This window comes from Mya arenaria, chromosome 5 (assembly GCF_026914265.1).
Source record: "Mya arenaria isolate MELC-2E11 chromosome 5, ASM2691426v1".
NCBI lineage: Eukaryota > Metazoa > Mollusca > Bivalvia > Myida > Myidae > Mya > Mya arenaria.
The window spans coordinates 77,672,489-77,688,355 of record NC_069126.1 but is presented as its reverse complement, the minus strand read 5'-3'; positions in this window follow the sequence as shown (position 1 = coordinate 77,688,355).

Below are 15,867 nucleotides of genomic sequence, written 5' to 3'. Positions count from 1 at the left end.
TATGCATGATTCGGCTTTCTAAATTACATCATCATATTGTTAAAGGCAAGTTTTACGATCTATGTTTTAGTGAGTTTATACAGGGTTGATCTGACAAATATACATTTTGACTAATATAATGACAAATGACAAATCAATACGGAAAAACTGACGAATAGAAACAACAAATAGCACGTCTACATTGACAACATTCGGAACTCCTCGGCCATTTTTTTTGAAAACAACCTCGGATGTATGCCGGTACATCTGTTGAAGTAGTCCGTATTTTTTTGAATAAAAGCATTAATTAAATGTAGTGTTTAAGAGTTGTATTCATTGCTCTCAGTTTAAATTGATTGCCAGTGAAGTGTATTATTGCAAACATAATTACGATTCCCAAGAGTTAAGTCATAAATTTTAACTACTAAATAAGATTACTACGTGATCTATTTGCAGCGGACTTAAACGTACCACTTTTTAAGTATGTAAACCGTCCATATACATCCGAGGTTGTTTTCAAAAAAAATGGCCGAGGAGTTCCGAATGCATTGACAAATGTAAGATATATTTAGTACGATTAAGAAGCACATTGTGGGAATTACACGTCTGGACTTTTGGCAACGAATAGCCTCCATACACCGAGGCAGCTGCCATATTTCAATTTCTATAGCTCTAAAATAACTGAATATTAGATAAAATAGAATAAATTTTACAAACTACGGTACCATGCTGTTTAATGTTGACTTATTGATTATGTAAAGTGACGATATGTTTGACGTTTAGAAGTAGGTTTATGGTATTGGTAACAAAGCCTCATATGATTGTGACAGTAAATTTCTTCTAAATGCACATTTGTTTTATCTAAAATCATGTTAACAGTGTAGAATTAACTTTAACTGTATCAAAAAATATAGCACTAAAAATGTTGAAATGTTATATTAATTTGTAACATTTTTATGCATTTATTTCCACCAAATATACTCCAGAGTGCAGGAGATCGCTTCTTGTAAAAACAAGAGCTGTCACAGTATGTGACGAATGCCCCCGAATGTGACATTGACCTATGAACAAGGTCAGTACATGAAGAGTTGATATTGCCTTTACATGTCAAATACATATGACAAGTCATTTTTAATTGCCTCTGAACATAAAAAATATCACCCATATTTGACAACCTACACTCTTATGACCTTATATTCAGCATTCCATTGTGAATAAACGCTAAGTGTATCTTTCACCTTAGAGGTAGGGACATGGGTCTTGCACGCGACAAGTCGTCTTGGTATGTTGAACACATGTGGCACGTTATTTCAAACTCTGTCCATACAAGAAAAAGTTACAGCCCGGACAAGACAACCTATACTCTATGTGCTTATATGCAGCATTGTGAATAAACACTAAGTGTGACCTTAACCTTAGAGGTAAGGACACGGGTCTTGCATGCGACACGTCGTCTTGGTATGTTGAACACATGTGGCAATCATTTTAAAGTATGTCCATACAAGAGAAAGTAACAGCCCGGACACGACAACCTATACTCTATGTCCTTATATATGCAGCATTCCATTGTGAATAACACGAAGTGTGACCTTAGAGGTAAGGACACGGGTCTTGCACGCGACACGTCGTCTTGGTATGTCGAACACATGTGGCAATCATTTTAAAGTATGTCCATACAAGAGAAAGTTACAGCCCGGACACGACAACCTTTACTCTATGTCCATATACCCAGCATTTCATTGTGAATAAACACTAAGTGTGACCTTGACCTTAGAGGGAGCGATTTTAGGGGACGGTGCGATTTTAATATGCCCACCTTCGGGGGCATAACAATTCTCCGGGGGGGGGGGCATGCCCCCGGACCCCCTAGACCGTTCTGCCTCGGTGTTTTTTTAAGTCTGGCTACGGCACACACTGATACAATGATGATACTACATACAGTACAGTACAACTATAAACAGCGTATCAATGAAAAGGTTATTATTATTTTAAATACCGTCGAGTAAAGGACTCCGGACCACTAACGACAAACCCAAAGTTGCATTATTATTCAGAGGGAGAAATGAATTAATCACTACATGTCAAGATACCTGTGGGCTAGATTTCATTACACTAAAGTCATGGTGATATTGATGCGACCCGCATCTGGACATAAGAAATATCAAATAATGTCATTTTACTTACCTCTCAAATGTTTAGGATTATGGCATCCTTTTCATGCCGAAAAAGGGCCGCTCTGTTTTGACACCGGCCAGAAAACGACCCGACCAATTTTCGGCCCATTTTCGGCCAGTTTATGGCCAAATCTATGGAAATTGCTGGGAGATGGCATTCTTGTTTAGGTTTTCGTTGATACAAGCCGCATTTTTTAGTTTTCTTTGATTATTTTATAAACTTTGAATTTTGGTGAAAATGCTTGATTATTTTACAAAGAATTCAAATGAATAACATTTATTCTGCGGCTGTTATTTTATTTTCTACGAAATTGAAACATTTTGGCATTTATTTATACTTAGAAACTTGATGATTTGTGACTTTTTGAAAGTTCTGACACTTTGGTTAATTTGAGACACGATACCAAAGTATTTGAAGATGTTGTAATTTTATTTAACCTAATAAAATAATTTGAAATATTCGAGCCGCATTCTTTCTGCAACCTGACGACACCTAACAGTTGTGGCGCAACAATACTTCGATATCCCATCAACTGTCAAACACATGGATAACTCATTTCATTGTTTGAAGTATATACTTTATTGTTAAAGTGAATTTTTGGTGCAATTTATTGTCTTCTATATGCTGTTTCTCCTTGCGAAAAGCGTTTATTTTCCCCCCAAAAAAACTGATAATTTCCTAATTGATTAAATACAGATTCTGTAAATTAATAAAACAGCATAACAAAGAATAACAAAATCATGGTAAGACAAGCTCTTTAACGGCATAATGAATGCATGAAAAGTAAAAGCATGTATATTTCCTAAAACATGTATACTTGCTATTATATTGCTATATTAGCAGGACTTTGTACTCTTCCCAAAGTCGAAAAAATCCCAATTTGGAAGGAACAGACGGTAAAACTAATTTAAAAAAAATCACTGCACATACCAGTACCAACTGACTTGATTAGAACTATTAGCAAACAAGCGAAACCGATATTTAATAATACTTATGGAGTTGCAAATACCCAAAAGTATATCGTCACCTTAGTACCAGAACTCAATATCTGCTTTTTGAGGTATTGCACTAGGGGTGGGGGATATATGAAATTAAAATCTAAAGATAAAATATTGATATCATATGCATAGCCGATATTTTAAGCAAGTACGTTTTCTTTTCCATTCTGCCATTTACTCCAGTCGAGAATTACAGGAAGGTTATTTAAACCAAAAATATATCGATTTCTCCTACCTCAGATAAGTACATCAAATAAGCTGTGTGAAGTTAGCTAAACATACGACATTGGACATTGGACATTCAAAGGTGAAAGTCGTGCTAGCACGACATTGGACATTCAAAAGTGAAAGTCGTACTAGCACGACATTGGACATTGGACATTCAAAAGTGAAAGTCGTGCTAGCACGACATTGGACATTGGACATTCAAAATCGAATGTTGTGCTGGCACGACATTGGACATTGGACATTCAAAAGTGAAAGTCGTGCTAGCACGACATTGGACATTGTACATTCAAAATCGAATGTTGTGCTGGCACGACATTGGACATTGGACATTCAATAGTGAAAGTCGTGCTAGCACGACATTGGACATTCAAAATCGAATGTTGTGCTGGCACGACATTGGACATTGGACATTCAAAATCGAATGTAGTGCTGGCACGACATTGGACATTGGACATTCAAAAGTGAAAGTCGTGCTAGCACGACATTGGACATTTAAAATCGAATGTTGTGCTGCCACGACATTGGACATTGGACATTCAAAAGTGAAAGTCGTGCTGGCACGACATTGGGCATTCAAAATCGAATGTTGTGCTGGCACGACATTGGACATTGGACATTCAAAATCGAATGTTGTGCTGGCACGACATTGGACATTGGACATTCAAAATCGAATGTTGTGCTGGCACGACATTGGACATTGGACATTCAAAAGTGAAAGTCGTGCTGACTTGGACATTCAAAAGTGAAAGTCGTGCTAGCACGACATTGGACATTCAAAATTGAATGTTGTGCTGGCACGACATTGGACATTGGACATTCAAAAGTGAAAGTCGTGCTAGCACGACATTGGACATTGGACATTCAAAATCGAATGTTGTGCTGGCACGACATTGGACATTGGACATTCAAAAGTGAAAGTCGTGCTAGCACGACATTGGACATTGGACATTCAAAATCGAATGTTGTGCTGGCACGACATTGGACATTGGACATTCAAAAGTGAAAGTCGTGCTAGCACGACATTGGACATTCAAAATCGAATGTTGTGCTGGCACGACATTGGACATTGGACATTCAAAAGTGAAAGTCGTGCTAGCACGACATTGGACATTCAAAATCGAATGTTGTGCTGGCACGACATTGGACATTGGACATTCAAATTCGAATGTTGTGCTGGCACGACATTGGACATTGGACATTCAAAAATGAAAGTCGTGCTGGCACGACATTGGACATTGGACATTCAAAATCGAATGTTGTGCTGTGTTGTTTACTTAGATCTGTTCACAAAATGGCCGATTCCTTTTTAATATCAGGTTTTTTGATTGGTCACCAAAAGTATGCAAACCTTGTGTAAGTTATTTTTCAAACAAAAGTCTTTGATGATTATTAAAGTAATAAAATGTGAAATGAAAGTGCTAGTTAAAGCGCTTTTGTTTCTGCGGATTATATTGAGCAATAAAAATATAACACCTCTACTGAACATATTCCGGCTCTCAGCAGGGTGTCCACCCTTGATGGATTAAAAATTTCTAAATTGAAATAAGGCGTATGTTGTATATCAACAATTAAAGCAATCAACACAATTTATGAGTAAAAGAAAACACAATCGATTGCAAAATTGCGTCCCACCAAACAATAATTCATATTGAGGTTATACAATTACAATTGTAAAGGATCATTATTTAGTGATATATCTACTGCCTTTATGTATACAATGACTATATGTTCAGTTTGGATTTCAATTTATTGGTGTTAACATCTGCAACATTTTATAAATATCGCACTCAGTAAATATTCAAATATAAAACAAGCAGTTCAATTCGACTACAATACTGGCCCCGTATTATTCAGCTAATGGACGCGTGAACTGCTCAAATCTATCTTAAAGGATCATTCGAAGTCTCTGTCTATCATGGGTCCAAAATTTATATTTATTACCAAGACAACTAGCCAGCACGACATATCATTTTGAATGCCCAATGTCGTGCTATTTCGATTTTGAATGTCCAATGTCCAATGTCGTGCCAGCACAACATTCGATTTTGAATGTCCAATGTCCAATGTCGTATGTTTAGCTAACTTCACACAGCCCATCAAATAATATGCTAGAAATTCTTATCTTGCCCACAGGCGAAGATAAAATGCCCGTATGGAACTCCTTTTTAATTGTCACCACATTGTAATTACCTCCCTTGTTGAAGACTGTCGTCTGTAGCATCATGGAAACCTTGTCTTGTGGCAATTTTTAGAACGTTTACTAATTATTTCTCTTTTCAAATGTCACTATAAAAAAGTTTTCGCGAACCTTTTAAGAAATAATGCTTAACTCGCTTTAAAACTATTTAAAGACCGCTTTGACTATTAGCATAATCTGAATCACTGCGCGCATATCCATGACAATCAAGAATTATCGCATATCTGTACGCATTATTTTCACTCAGCACAAAAGAGTTTGAGCAAAAAATACATTTTTACTTAATTTTGTTTAACTGAGATGGGAGAAAAAGCATCTACCATAGCCGCTCGCGCAGGGTGTTTTGCGGAAACTCGGTAAACCTCGATTGAGCAAAACACCCTACGCTGGGGTCTGAATGAATCTTACACTCTCGACCATGGAAGATACTTATAGTCCGAGTCCATACCGACTGTTATGTATCCTCACTTTGACTTCCAACCCAAAAAACAATTTTGATTGCATCAGACTGTTTGCCATTGAACACATTCACTCTCTCATTAGAAACAATTTTCTCCTCCTAGCTATTACCCATTTATCTTAAAACAAAACTTAGACAACAATTATATGTATAACTATAATTAAATCATTTAAACCGCTATTTTCCGAAATATGGTCTGAATGAATAAAGTCGTTGTTGTTTCCCTGTTTGAGAGAATACATTATCTTGAGTGACTAAAGTGTCTTTAGTGACTAACTTGTTTTAAGTGACTACCTTGTCTTGATTGGTTTCCGTATCTTGAGTGACTTTCGTGTCTTGAATGACCACCGTGTCGTGAGGAACTACCGTGTACTGAGAGAATACCTTGCCTAGAGACATCCTTGTTTTGAGTATATTGACTCGAGTGACCATCTTGCTTTCAGTGACTTCCTTGTCATTAGTGACTTCGTTGTTTGTGAGACTACGTGTCATGAGTGATTACCTTGTTTTGAGAAACTGCCGTGCCTTGGCTGACTTACTTGTTTTGAAATTCTACCGTATTTTGAGTGACTATTTTGTCTTGACTCACGCCCCTGTATTGAGTCACGCCCGTGTATAGAATGAGCACCTTGACTAGGTAGACTACCTTGTCTTTAGTGACTACCTTGGTTTGAGGGAATTCATTGTCTTCAGTGAAAACCGTGTGTTTAGTGACTACCGACTCTTGAGTGATTACCGTGTCACCGAAATAGTTATACATAAAATGGTAAGTTAATTCAAAAATACTTGTTTATTAAAAATATTGCATGATTATATATTGACAATTCGATATGGTTCGGCTATTGTGTCTATTGCTGCACTACAGACGACACCAAGCATGTATACTCTACTTGTTACATGCCTGTTCTTTTTCAAGTCATTGGAAGCAAATCTTACAAAAGATGGAAAAAGTAGTCCCGAGTTGTTTGCATTGAAATGATCAAATAATATTTATTTCACTCGAGCCAGGGTAAAATTATCAAGTTATCATTTATGATTTACCATTCTTTCACCGATGTTTTTTTTTCCATTCTTTCACCGATATGTGAAATAAAATACGATCTTACACTGAAAAAACAGTGTTTCTACTTGCAATTGTATTGTGAAATATAAGTAAAACGTTTTCCTAATATGCTTATAAATGCTCACTAGTTATGTGCAGGGATTTCTTTTCTGAATAAGTACTTTTTACTTTAAATTTTATTCAAAACGAATATTGTTAATACATTTAATGGTACCATAGAGTCAATCAACAAACGTCCTGCGTTTGAATTGCTATATTGGTTACAGTATTTACACAATTATAAAATTAAAGGACATGTATTTATACTTTAAAAATGAACTTAGCATATCCTAACTGATTTAACATACATAGATTTTTTTAAAACAAATGAAACCTTCAAAATAAGGATGGTTCTTACAATCATTTATGTCTGTAGATGCCAATATATAAATAAACGGTTCGGAGAATCGAAGAACAGATGTAAACATTCACAAGCAATGCTTTGTTGTGGAACTATTGCAAGTACAGTTCCATCATCATAGGTTGGTTTTCTGCTACACGGCACCGCCCTTAACGCCCTTGTTTTTAAAGATCAGAATTGCGAAGATAATCAGGACCAACTGAAACAAAACGGCTTCATTTTAACTTTGTAGTAGTTTTACTGTATCTGTTATTAATATTTTCTGCTATACATTTCTTTAAATCCAAAAAGAAAATACAGACGTAAATAGCAAACACTCAAATAGTTTCTCGCAAATATAAGTTGTTAAACATTCATCGTTGGAAAGGTTTCAATTGTTCCTATATCGTAGTGTTCCGTGTTGAATTCTTTTTGGAACATACAACACCGAATATATGTTTAAATGTCTTCACATATTTTCTGTAGCTGCTATAATATGCTGCTCAGGATGAAGTTGATCACAACGCGGTTTTTGTGCTATGAAAATGTTAAATGTTTTTCAGTCGTCATTTCGACGGGCATCTAAAACCGTCTGGTATTCCTTAGTAATTTATCTCCCTGGAATATTCTGATCGCAAATACCCCAGAAGAAATGGACATGTGTTGTGCAGAGAATTAGGACTTAAAGTAGAACTAAGTCAAAGTGGATTATACAGATAGTTTTGATATTAATTTTGGCGTATAGTTTCTCTGCCAAGATCTTGTTGATAATTAACGTTTAATCATCTGTCCGTGTGTTCTTGAAATATTTGAATATAAAAAATAGCTTACGTTTTAGACAAAACAATACCACATTACAAAGTTAGTAGTAATATATACGGTGTTGAGTTAGCCATCGTGTCTTTTCCACCCTTATGCGAAGGGACGAAGACGCGTAGGGATGAAGACACGTAGGGACGAAGACGCGTAGGGATGAAGACGCGTAGGGACGAAGACGCGCAGGGATGAAGACACGTAGGGATGAAGACGCACAGGGATGAAGACGCGTAGGGATGAAGACACGGAAGTAAGAAGTCAAAGGAGCGAAGGGAGGTCGGCGAAGACGCGAGTACACAATGGCTTCGCTCCTTCGCCTTCGTACTTTCGTAATTTCGCGTCTTGGCCTTCTTGTCTAAGCGTCGTCGCCTTCGTCTCCTCTCTACTTCGACCTCGTACTTTCGTGTCATTGCCGTCGTCCCTTGTCGTCTTCGCTCCTTCGTGTAAGGGCGGAGACACGATGACACTAAACACATTTTCTGTCTCTTAATTTTGTAGTCTTATAAAAAAAATGAAATTATTCTGAATTCCATCTCGCATCAATGAAAACTGCGGATGTCTCTTGGCATTGTGAAGTACGTGAACATACACCAAACTGACCTGGAAGCCAAGACAGATGGCGATGACAGGAAGAAACGCGGCGTTATTGTCCTCTATTACTGCTTTCCATATCACGTCTGCACAGCCCTGATACGAAGAAGCAAGGATAAGAAGACATTAAAACTCCAGACTTCAATTTCTCAAAACTTCCTAAGTCCCTTATAACAAGATTAAGCTATGGTAACTATTTTTGTGTTTCAATAATATGGATAAGGTTTTCTACTTTAAGAGTTTTGAGACTTTAAATAGCATTTTTAATGATAATCACAGTTAACCATTATTCATTTATAAAATTTAAATAAAAGTAATTATTTCGGCAAATTGAAATTAGCTACTTAAACCTGTTAATCTTGCAGTTTTGAGAAGTGTAAGCATTTGAAGTTTAAACTTTTTCGAACTTAATTACTTAAAGTGATAGATGTGTAACTGGCTAAGAAAAGCATCATGCAAAAGAAAATCGAAATACAGTTTGGATTGCACTGCCCCTGATCCAAGCGTTTACATGTACATTTTGTATTTCTTGCGTTCTTTTAACCATTCCTTTACATTCAGAAGGGCATCGTGTTGATCCTTTGATTTACTTGCATTATTAAGGTTGGACAGGGCTTCTATCTCTGATCCCTCGTCCAAGGAAGTGTCGGTTGTGTCCCCTGCGCAGCTCGTTACATCCAGGGGTGAGGAAGGAATGGTCATGCAGCAGGCAACAGGTGTGATGAGATTAGTAGTGAGTGCTCCGTCGTTTGCTGCATCTAACCATGTTCCTCTACCCGTGAAGTCGTTGTAGTCGTCCACACCACAGCAGCCATACTGATAAGACAAAAATGTTTTATCTATTATATAAAAGTATAGAATTTAGGAATTTATCTCGAAATAACCAACCTCGATGTTTCGGATGTATGGTACACGGCTGCGAAACAGTGGCTCCAGCTCTTTTAGGAGCTGTGTAAAAAAAGAGCCAATGACACTTCTGAGCTAGAGCAAAAGAACGGATATCATCATAAAACGTAAGTATGACTCGTTATTTTATCTAATATCACAATTGTGAGGGCTTATTTGAGAAATCGAGGAATGCAGTGCCATATAAATATGTTTGATCTTCACACGTATTTCGGTTATTTTGTAAACATATTGTTTATGGATTCTCCCATCAAACATATGCATGTTTACAAACGAAAGTAGAACATTTTCACCAATTTTCAGCTGAGTTTCACCCAAGAAGCTTACATTTAAGATAAAACCCGTATTATAGAGAGCTTTCATTTTTTTCGGGTATAAAAATGGCCGCCTGTTTACCGGAATAAGCATGTTATACTCTTTTTCTGGGTTGAGCTGGAGCCAAAAGCCAGGGATCTGGAGCCAAAGCGTGGAAGCTGGAGCCAAAGCGTGGAAGCGTGTGGTAGCCTTAAGTTGTACGTTTAAAATTCACTTAAAAAAATATTTTAAGCCTTGCCGGAAATATGATCATAAATTTATAAGACAGCACTTAGGGTGTTCAATCAGTGAGATATTTTTTGTTTATACTCATAAAACATTAAAATAAAGTTCTCTATGTATGATGGAACGATTTCATTTAAACCCGTTCGAAATATTCAACAATCAATCCTAATTTTAGGTTCAACATTGTTGAATACAAATTGAAATAACACCCAAAGTAGTAATTTGAAGAACTTTTAGTTTGTATAAATGATTTTGGGACTAAAATCTAACGATTTGCCGCCTTATATTTTATTGTGTTGTTTTAAGATGAAATTCAAACATTGACTTGCCTTAAATGTGTCAGTCACGTAACAAAATATTTTTGCAATACTATGATACAGTGTCGAATTTAAACAAGACGTGCTCGGGAAATGTCCAAAAGGTTCGCGTGTATTTATGTAATGCAGATATCGTAAAATGAGATCTATCATAACGCTCACCACATTGACACTGTGATTGTTCATTAAAAACATAAAACACAAGGATGCAACATGGTATATGATCGCAGTACATGTTGTGCGTGCGTGCGTGTGTGCGTGTCTCTTCAATGGGATTATGAGCGTTTTTATAAAATTATAGAAACATACACTTCTTATAAATCCACTATAAATACATCCATCAAGTGGTTGGATAAATTAAAAGAGGCAATACAGCAAGTGATTACTTTCGAGTATATGTAACTTATGTATACGCACCCGCTGCATGCCGAAGTTCATTCCCATTGTTTTCATGCTGGTTCCCCGCAATCCCTCGTAGTCTTCAAGCATTTTGTTCATGCTCTCACGCATGTAATCCTTCAGCTAAACACACAAAATCGGAAATCTTATGAATAAAGACAAACAAAAAACTAAACTTGTATTACATAATGCAAACGAAACTTCAGGAACAAGTTAAGCAGCCTAGAATTTTAGCCATCAGAGATTCGAAAACAGTATGTCATTAAGAAATCTCATTAGTTATGTACAGTTGATGATTAGGTGCGAACGCAAATAGTATGGCTTATAAAACAAGCCCGTATCGAGTGAAGAATCCAGCGTCCAGGTTTTCATGATAGGGGCAAAACTAGGGTGACTTTCCCCGAGGAGAAGAGTATGACTATTTAATCTTAAAGCTGCACTCTCACAGATATACCATTTTTACAACTTTTTTTTATTTTTTGTCTTATAGAGAGCAAATTGTTTGCGTAAATATCTGCAAAACAATAATTAAAGATTGCTGACAAAAAAACAGATCGCAGATTTTCATCCTTTCGTTCGAAAAGAATGTTTTACTAACGGTTAAATAAAAATTCATAAAATATCAAATTTTTAACTTAAATATTAAAATCTGCGATCTAATTATTTTGTCAGAAGTGTTGAAAACCCGGTTTCAATGGATTTTCGCAAAATTTGGCTCGTTTCAAGACAAAAAATTTTTTTAAAAAAAGTTGTCAAAACGTTCAATCTGTGAGAGTGCAGCTTTAAATGAGCTTTTTTAATGTCTGCAAATTCAACATGATAATATAGTACTGTGTGTGCCTGACACAACGAATGTACATTAAATTATGATATATTGTATTCAAGTAGTTATCTTACGGTGTCAGGAGAACCATAAACGATAGCGACCATGACAATTTGTGGCAGCAGGATCACAATCAAGATGATGGCATACTGAAGCGGAATAACATATGTAAGAAGGCTTTACATATATGTAAGAAAAATATCCCATTCAATCTAACATGTCATCAGACAAGCTACGTTCAGCTATATTTAAATTAAATGTGGTTGAAAACACCGTTTATTGGTATCACGTTTTGAAAACGGGTAATAACAACAGCACTGTTGTCAGTTATTAAAGATTGCTTTCGGATTTTTTGAATAACGATGACATTAAATGATGAATTAAAATGCCACCTACCACCAATGCGAGCGTGTTGACATTACAGCAAGCGCTTATCCAGCCGACCAGGGATATAGCCAGCAGGACGACCCCAAGCACGATCATCACTATGGAGATCTCCGCCACCAGAGAAGAGTAGTCGAAGTCATCCATGCTGAAACCCGTGTCACCTAGGAAGGGAGAATATTAATGCAGTTTGGTTAATCATCATCATCATCATCATCATCATCATCATCATCATCATCATCATCATCATCATCATCATTAAGACATCACCATCACTACAAGCACCAACATCATTATCATCACCACCACCACCACCACCACCACCACCACCACAACTACCACCACCATCACCATCATCATCATCATCATCATCATCATCATCATCATCATCATCATCACCACCACCACCACCACCACCACCACCATCATCATCATCATCATCATCATCATAATCATCATCACCACCTTCATCACCATCATCATCATCATCATCATCAAAAACAAACACAGCACCTGCTTGACGTCATATTAATAACTTGGTCAAATAAATGCATAGTTTAAACCCGTTTAACTGTTTAAGTTTGAGGTTATCATCTGAGTTTTTTACCCAAGCATTTTGTTCGAAAGCAAACTATCATTGTTTTGTATAGGTTATCCTGCCAAAATATAAAAGAAATAGTTTTGACATAACTCCATTTCAAAACTGTTACCGTATATATCTCCAGCACCGGCCGTGATTTTGCTCAGAGTGTCGTTGAACAGAGAATCTAAGTGTTCATTTCCGAATCGAAGAACAAATCCTCCACACACGATAGCCAGGGAAACGAGCTGAAACGTCACCAAACAATGTTGAAAAGGTCTTCCTTTTTGGGGTTTTTTCCGAAACATAAATTACAATATTACAAAACACCTTCTAAATACTTTATGACAATGTATATGATTTTAATATTATTTCCGCATACATACATGGTTACATTACAAATAGCGCAAACGTCGTTAAAAATGAATATAAAAAAGTGTTCTGAGTGACATAAACTAGAATCATGTAGGGGGCGCCATAATTGATTTAGTAAAGGTCACCGTAAGATTGACCTTTGTCCTTACTGTTCTCACACTCAAAAGGGGTCTTCTACAGAAGATGAGCAGCGTGTATTCCAAGTTTGAAGACTCTTAACAGGTCGTTTAGATTAATAAATCAGAAACGCAATTGAGCCGACGATGCCATCGCCACGGATGCCCGCGACCTACAGTGCTTCGCTGGCCGTATAAAAAGAGAGTAGGTATAAATTTCGTTTACATCACCTTCTTAGCTAAACAAATTTGAATATACAATAAGTGATAACGACTTGGGCTTACAATGAATAAGATATTCAGCACGACCAGCACAATTCTTCCAACAAATGTCAACGCCCCCATCGTCCACAGAGCTCAGGCACAATTCTGAAACCGGAATCAACGCAAGCAACACATGAACTAAAAAGTCTGATTGAATATATACTCGAGAATAATCTCGTAAGTTTATTTTAAAATCACAGATCTGTGAACAAAACATTTAAGATAAAAAACGACAGTAGTAAAAGTACAAAATAAACATATCTAGATAAAATTTATTTCATAAACGCGCGTGACGTTTTTTATAAATATCATCATTATAATAAAATATTTTCACACAGGTAACAATGAATCTTATATTTTGTAAAGATAAAAATACTGTTTTAAAGCAAACACATTTTATTTAAAAAGTACGATTTTCATTTTGTATTATCATCGAGTTATTCTTTAAAACGTAATAGCAAAAAAGTTTGTAAGTGGCCGTTTACAAAGCACACAGTTTAAGAATTATTCGAAATAAACCATATAACTTACCTTAAACCTATGAATCTTTAAGTTCCTTTTTTAGTCTACAGCAGAACACAGAAATATCGCAGCAGAAGTACCACACAAGTTTCGCAAAATGATAAGCGTCAATAGCACCCACCTTAAATGGCATGTATATCGTTCGATTCGATTAAAATGCCTCCAAAGACGTAGATTTTCTATAAGCCATTAATGTTGTTTTCATTTCAGATTAATTTTATTTTGAAATAGCGATTTTTATGACATTTTCCGCCTACCAATACCGTCAATAGCAGCAAATAAGGCCGAGCCAGAAAGTAAACATGGCCACATAGACAGTAAGTTAACTAATTCCATTTTGTTACTAAATGACCTCACAAAAAGGATCAAATGTCACAAGTCAGGGGCTAAAAGAGGCAAACGAATTGGCAATGAGTTCAGTTATAACAACAATATCACTATTCGAGCATTCGGTACAAATGCGTTAATTTCAGCAATCTAACAATTAGCTCGCCATTCATGAAAATTAGGTTGGAAATCAGGCAAGAATCGTGGACTAACACTACATTTATGTTCATTTATACAGAAAAAATATACATGAAATAATATTCCGAATGAATGTTTACGGTCCATCTGAAGAATATTTTTGCACAATGCTATAAACAGAAAATATATAGATTTGATTTAACAAAAAATATCTCCTTTCCAAGCATAACAACTTCCTAAATGTCTGTAGTTTATCACTGGATTTCCTATTCCGCATTGTCATCTTGTGTTGTGCTTAGAACTACTGTGTCTGCATCTGTAATAATACACTCGCAGGAGCCTGCTCGCAATGGCAATGATGCAGAGTTTATTTTTGAAACAGTCTGCTCATTTTCAGTTCTTAAAAAAGTTCTTCTGTTAATCGTGTTTAATTTTCTTTCACTACCACCCTCCGTCTTAAAATGAGTAGATTCTGTTTGGTTCTGCTCGTGGAATTCATCAATATCAGTTTTATTTTCAGCATTGAACTCCATCATAAAATGCGGCAGTATATCTGCATCTGTCGCATGTCCATCCACAGAAGCAGAATTTTGGTTCGAGCAAGTGCTTTCATTTCGTGGAGGACAATTTGCATTTTCTGCATCTTTAACTACAGTTACTTTTTCATTTTTATCAACCAACGCATTATTGGACCGGTTGTAGTGTTTTCTGTACACGTATTTCTTGTCTCTTACATCAATACAAAGACTATCTTCTTCGTCACTTCTGCTTGATGGATTTTCTACCTGGCTGGAATCTATTTCCTGATATACACTCTGTCTACTGCAAAACTTTCTCATAGTCGACTCAGGTTGCGAAAACATTTGGCGATTATTATCAAAGAGAAAATCGTCCACACGTTCGTTTACTCTATGGTGATGTGAACACTTGACCGTCTGTATGCATGGTTGTGTTATAGGTTCCGTGTAAACATCACTGTAAGAATATCTCTGACTAGTCCTCTTTGGGATAGGAGACCTACTCCGCGATCTCCAGGTGGGAGGTTTAATTGAGCGGGTTCTTCCATATATGTGTTGGTAACGCGCTAGCCTGTCTTGTTTTGAGTTGGTGGAAAAGTTCTGAACACTGTAAGGTGGCACTGAAAAGAAAAAAAAATACAACACATTGTTATTCCTGACATGCAAAGTTTTGAATCATATAATTGTAAGAGAAGTCGTGTATCTATTAATACTCTTACCATCTGTTTCCATCGTGACAGCTTCTTGGGGAAATATTCTTTCTGTAATCCTA